The following is a 6,322-nucleotide window of genomic DNA, read 5'->3' on the forward strand; positions in this document are numbered from 1 at the left end:
GTTAGTATTAGAAATAGAATGTCGGAATGGAAAATTATCGATTCAGAAACTTTTTATGACCCAAGATTATCTGGACTGAGAATCCTTTGAATTTTTTTGCAGTACGAAAAAGAACGTAAACGGAAAAAGGAGAAGGAAAACCCACAGAGTACGATCACACTGCTATAATATGATGAGTGCAAGGCACAGTGCCGTAACAACAAGATGAATTGGGACAAATATTTGGAACTCGATGAAAATGTATTATTTATTTAATTTGGGTACTCCTTTTGTTAAGTCCTTTTTTTTTGTATTTTAATTATTTATTTTTTTTTTGCCAAATTATTTAATTGTATTTATTTATTATTAAGTATTATTCTGCTGCGAAATTGTTTACCTCTTGTTTATATATTCTTATTATTATTTTTTGGGGTTTGCGAAATATAATAATACTAAATTAGGAAAAACGTAGCGAGCGAGAGAGCGCGTTCTTGCTCCCCCTCGCTACCATCGAAGTCTCTGCGGCCAAAGAGCGCTGAAAGTGCTCCAATGCAGGTATGCAATAACCTAAGCTCATCAGCAGTAATTAGCACCACAATTTCTTTAACAACGTCAACTGTTACTACAACCACAACTGCAACCGTATCTGCGCGTTTAATGACATCATCAGCTAGCAGCGCAAATATTAATACGTCTGCCGCTGCGCTGCCCGAAAAACAGAACAAAACCAATGAATGTGCTAAGCGGGCTGTGCAGACTGGTATGGATCGCTACATCCAAATCAAAAGGAAGCTGAGCCCTCTAAATTCTCAACGCAAAATAACCCGTAACAATGCTAGCCTAGCTGGAATAGAAACGCCCATGAACTCAAACCGATTTAAAATCTTGGAAGACACCTATGACGTTGAGGCAGCCTATTTATATTCGAGAAAAAAGTTCCAATGTTCTTGTCAACAAAATTATCGAGCTTATTGGAAAGGATAACTTCTACATAATACCTCTAGTAAAGGGCAACATCCAGGAAACAAAGGTTCAAATGAAGTCTGAAGATAATTACAGAGTATTATCGAAATATCTTTCCGAGAATAAAAAGAACTACGTGTGTATCAGCTAAAAAGTAGCAAGGGCCTGCAAGTCGTACTTAAGGGCATAGAGTCCGACGTAACGCCTGCAGAGATAACAAAGGCGCTTCAAGAGAAAGGATTTAACGCTAAGACAGTCTTCATTATCCTTAACAGGGATAGAAAGCCACAGCCACTCTTTAAGGTTGAGCTGGAACCAGAAAATAAGCCCCTAAAGAAATGCGAAGTGCACCCCCTTTACAATCTTCAGTTCCTGCTGCTCCGCAGAATTACAGTTGAGGAACCGCACAAACGCAATGGCCCGGTACAATGTGCGAACTGCCAAGAATATGGCCATACAAGGTCATACTGTAAACTGCGCCCGGTGTGTGTAGTTTGTGGAGATCTTCATGACTCCGCACACTGCCCTGAGAGCAAAGATGACTGCAACTCGAAAAAGTGCGGCAACTGCGGTGGCAATCACACTGCTAACTTCAGAGGCTGCCCTGTTTATAAGGAGCTGAAAAGTCGCATACACCAGAGAGGAACTGCCGCCCGCACCCAAAATAAACAGATGACAGCTTCCAGATCAAACCCTGAAGTCTTCTTCTCGACTGCAGCCAGATCTTCACTAGCACTCTTAAACTCTGATAAAAATGTGACTTACGCAAGCGCTTTAAAATCAGGACTAGCTAACCCTGTCTCAAAAAGCTCATTTCTGCAATTAGCATACCAAGAACCGAACACGGCTCAGCAGCAACAATTCCCGGAGCAGTCAAAAAGCAACTTCGAAGATATGATAAACAGCCTGCAGCAAAGCCTTACGGAGTTTATGTCGTTTATGCGCACAACTATGCAAGATTTAATGCGAAACCAAAATCTATTGATTCAAATGCTGGTTTCACAAAAATCCAAATAATGACTTCCCTAAGGATATCTACGTGGAACGCTAACGGCGTCTCACAACATAAACTTGAGTTAGCTCAATTCCTACTGGACAACCATATCGACGTAATGCTGCTTTCAGAAACACACCTTACAAACAAATACAATTTTCAACTACGAGATTATTCATTTTACGGAACAAATCATCCAGATGGTAAAGCACATGGTGGGACTGGAATTCTAATCAGAAGCCATATTGGCACCACTATCATAACAAATTTGCTAAAAATTACCTACAGGCCACATCTATAAATATACAAACAAATACTGGAAAGATATCCTTATCCGTCTAGAAGGACCAAATGATTGTAGGGGGTCCTACAAAAATCCCACGGCGCGAACGCAAAGTGAAAAAATTAAGAAGTCGGGGCGTCGTGGTAAGTTCCTGGTGGTCAGCTTTATTTCGCTGCATACATGGGACTAACTTAACTTAAACATAAAAACGCGCTCCCGCCCGCTTTATTCCGCTGAAGCGAGAGCGGGAGATCGGCAGCGGCCGACCGAGGAGTTCGGATCCGAACACGAGGCTCGAGCTCCGAAGCGGGGAAGTTGCGAGAAAGCGAACGAGGGAGCGCAAGAGGGGCGAGATCGAAAGCTCGAAGAGCTCAGTGAGTAGCGGCGTTGCAGTGGGCCACTGACCTAAGCACCTGGGAAATAGTGGTCGGATGTTGGAATGCCATACTTCGTTCAATTCGTTACAAAATTTTCAACTAAGTGGCAAAATATCTTTCAAAAAATTATGAAAAATATTTTGGCCAAAATCCGGAAAAATATCAGTTCGATTCTTCGGTTTTTTAATCAAAACACTGGAAATAGCGCTCGGATGTTGGAAGGGCATACCTCGTTGAATTGTTTACAAAATTTCCAATAAAATGGCATTTACAGAAAAAAAACTAGCATTCAAAAAATGGTTTCGTAAAAAAATCATGACCCTACCTACCTCTTATGAAAAATATTTTGGCAAAATCCGAAAAAAACCTGCTTGATTTTTCGGTTTTTTAATCAAAACACTGGAAAATAGTGTTCGGATGTTGGAATGGCATACCTCGTTGAATTCGTTACAAAATGAAGGGTTTTTGGTCAGCGGGGCCTTGGGTACAATGGCGTGCTCATCGCCACTTGTTTTGGATATAGGTGGAACAACTTCTCCACTGGTGTGAGAGTATATCGTGGTGAAAAGATCTCTGAAGGTGGGCCAACGAAGATAATCACCAGCGATTTCTTCGGTGTCCACTGGTGGCAAACGACAACCCGTAGACGGGGGTGTTAGAACACTGACGGAAGCCTGAGTAGCTGGAAGCCGGCCTTGTCTAATATGTCCTGAAGCTGGACCACACACCTCGAATAGACGGAGTAGCAGTAACTGTACTTGGCCGTACTGTCGGTGGACGCGGAAAGAAGATTGGAGCAATTTTCATAGCTCTTCTCTACCTTTTCCCACAGGGCCCGGAAAATCGTAAAGGTTCAGAGGCGCTTGGAGTATGAATATCCGCTTGAAATTGGCTAACCCGGTCTGCTGTGGCGATAACATTTTTGATGGCGATGTCTAGAGCAGTTTATGCCATCTTGGACACCGACCAAGAAAGCCTTGACTCGTCGCTTTTTGCACTTTGAATGGCAGTGGCAGTCCCACTAAACCACGTGGAAAATTTTAAGCTACGTCTGTGTTCCGATTGACTCGTTGTCAGAAGCCGGAAAGGGACGCCGGTAGAAGATAAAATTCAGGAATAAATTGATAAGAATTGTGAAACTGGAACCAGTTGTAATTGTTAGTATTAGAAATAGAATGTCGGAATGGAAAATTATCGATCCAGAAACTTTTTATGACCCAAGATTATCTGGACTGAGAATCCTTTGAATTTTTTTGCAGTGCGAAAAAGAACGTAAACGGAAAAAGAAGAAGGAAAACCCACAGAGTACGATCACACTGCTATAATATGATGAGTGGAAGGCACAGTGCCGTAACAACAAGATGAATTGGAATATGAATTGAATATTTGGAACTCGATGAAAATGTATTATTTATTTAATTTGGGTACTCCCTTTGTTAAGTCCTTTTTTTTGTATTTTAATTATTTCTATTATTTTTTGCCAAATTATTTAATTGTATTTATTTATTATTAAGTATTATTCTGCTGCGAAATTGTTTACCTCTTGTTTATATATTCTTATTATTATTTTTTGGGGTTTGCGAAATATATTCGCTTGTTAATTACGGTAGCAAAAAACAGGAAGACCCGTAATAAAAAATTAATTAATTACTAAATTAGGAAAAACGTAGCGAGCGGGAGAGTGCGTTCTTGCTCCCCCTCGCTACCATCGACGTCTCTGCGGCCAAAGAGCGCTGAAAGTGCTCCAATGCAGGTATGCAATAACCTAAGCTCATCAGCATTAACTAGCACCACAATTTGTTTAACAACGTTACTACAACAACCATTTTTTTTTTTTTTTTTTTTTGCGCGGAGTCCCCACGGCTTACTTACCCGCCCAACCGACCGAGGGGCGCAGCCGTGTATCGTACGGCACGATTCGCGATAAGATAGACGCGAGATAGGAAAATAAAGGTAAAGGTCCGGGGAAAAAAGTAATAGTTAGATCAATCTTGTGCCAATGAAGCAAGTATCAATCGTTTTAGGAGCGGCAGAGAGTCAAGATTTGATATTACAGGAAAAAGTCTATTATAGTCAGAACATAATACTCTGAAAGGCTCATGCAAGGCATAGTTAGATCTACAATGATTTAAAATTAGGGGAAAATAATTTCTAGTTAATCTACTTGGCACAGAAAAGTTTAGCCGACTTAACAAGTCGGGGCAGTCAATATCACCATGTATAAGGTTATAAATACAGATAGTACCAAGCATCGTTTTACGGTTGGCTAGGGACGGTAAATTAATCAAAAGAAGTCTACTAGAATAAGACGGTAAGATAAGATTTGCATCCCAGTTTATGCGCCGTAAAGCAAAAAGAAGGAAGTTTTTTTGTACAGATTCATTACGACCAATATGTATTCCGTATTGTGGACTCCAGACGGGAGACCCATACTCCAGAATCGGACGGACTAGCGAAATAAATAAAGTTTTAGTCAAATAAGGATCATCGAATTCTTTTGACCACCTTTTAATAAATCCAAGCACTCCTCTGTCTTAACCATGGACGAAATGTGATTAGAAAATTTTAGTTTAGGGTCCAAGAGAACGCCAAGATCGTTTACAAGAGTTATTCTATCCAAAGAGCTGCCACTTAACGTGTAAGTCGCGTATATCGGATTGGCCCGATAAAAAGTCATCAGCTTGCACTTGGAACCGTTTAAATTTAGTAAATTATCTCGGCACCAGTTTTGAAAATTATCTAGATCGGATTGCAAGTCTAAATGGCAGGAAATGTCCTTATACTGCAGGCACAACTTAACATCATCTGCGTACATAAGTACGCGAGAATGACTTATAATTGATGGAAGATCGTTAATAAATAATGTAAAAAGTAACGGACCCAGATGGCTCCCTTGTGGGACACCGGAGGTAACACGGAGAATTTCAGAAATTGAATTTTTAAAAAGGACCCTTTGTGACCTGCCATTTAGATAACTTGAAATCCATTTAAGCAGATCAACTGGAAAACCTAAAAGGCCAGGTTTTGAATGAGAAGTAAGTGATTTACAGAGTCAAATGCTTTACTAAAGTCAGTGTAAATGACGTCTGTTTGAAAACTACTATTGAAGCCTTTTATCACAAATGTAGTGAGCTCTAGAAGGTTTGTGATTGTGGATCTACGTTTAATAAATCCGTGTTCACTTGGAGAAATGATTGATCTACAAAGGTGCTGCAGCTGACAACTTAGAAATACCTCTGTAGTTGCTGGCTTCTAACTTGTTACCTTTTTTGAGAAGAGGAATAACAAATGATTCCTTCCAAATATTAGGGAATTGGGAGGTTTCTAGAGATAAGGTAAACAACTTGTGAAGAGGTTTGCACAGGGCCTTAGCGCAATACCTAAGCACGCACCCAGGAATACCATCGGGCCTTGGTGAATAAACAGGCTTAATACGAAGAAGATCCAAAAGAAGAGAGCTTTCTGTTAAAGTGGGACAGAATATGAGGTTTGACTTGGACATGGTGTAAGAATAAGGCTGTGATGAATAATCTAAAGTAGAGTAAGTCGTTTGAAAAAATTGGGCAAATAAATCGGCTATTGCCTGATCTGTAGTTGCCGTCTTGTTTTCGAACGACAGCGAGGAAGGAAAAGAATTATATTTACGCTTGGTGTTAACAAAATTATAAAACTGTTTCGGGTCCTGAGAGAACTGGACCTTACTACGGTTTAAGTAACTATTATAAC

This window comes from Drosophila rhopaloa, unplaced genomic scaffold, assembly GCF_018152115.1.
Source record: "Drosophila rhopaloa isolate 14029-0021.01 unplaced genomic scaffold, ASM1815211v1 contig_190, whole genome shotgun sequence".
Taxonomy (NCBI): domain Eukaryota; kingdom Metazoa; phylum Arthropoda; class Insecta; order Diptera; family Drosophilidae; genus Drosophila; species Drosophila rhopaloa.